The 260-nt window shown below is 33.8% G+C and overlaps 1 long non-coding RNA gene across 1 annotated transcript in view; it reads left to right on the top strand.

Annotated features, from left to right (window-relative positions):
* Positions 1-260, top strand: part of LOC113277523 — a 1,941-nt gene that overhangs the window by 340 nt on the left and 1,341 nt on the right. The window lies entirely within an intron of this gene.

Genomic DNA, 260 nt, shown 5'->3' on the forward strand with positions numbered 1-260 from the left:
TAAAGATAGATAAATAAAAGAGATAGAACCATAAGTGGGCTTAGAATCATTAGATAAACTTGTATGAATTATGTTATGAGCCTTGTGTGAGCTTTTTTGGCTAAACTCTTAGAGTGCTTGTATGATTATCAGTTAGTCTATTAACAACGATCGATTCAAGGATGAACCAATGGATCGTGGAACTCGAGGTAGGCTTGGCTTGTCATCAAAAAAGGTGGGAATACTTTTAACTCTTTTGAAACCATTGTTTGTTTCTTTTA

Source organism: Papaver somniferum, chromosome 5 (genome assembly GCF_003573695.1).
Source record: "Papaver somniferum cultivar HN1 chromosome 5, ASM357369v1, whole genome shotgun sequence".
Lineage (NCBI taxonomy): Eukaryota > Viridiplantae > Streptophyta > Magnoliopsida > Ranunculales > Papaveraceae > Papaver > Papaver somniferum.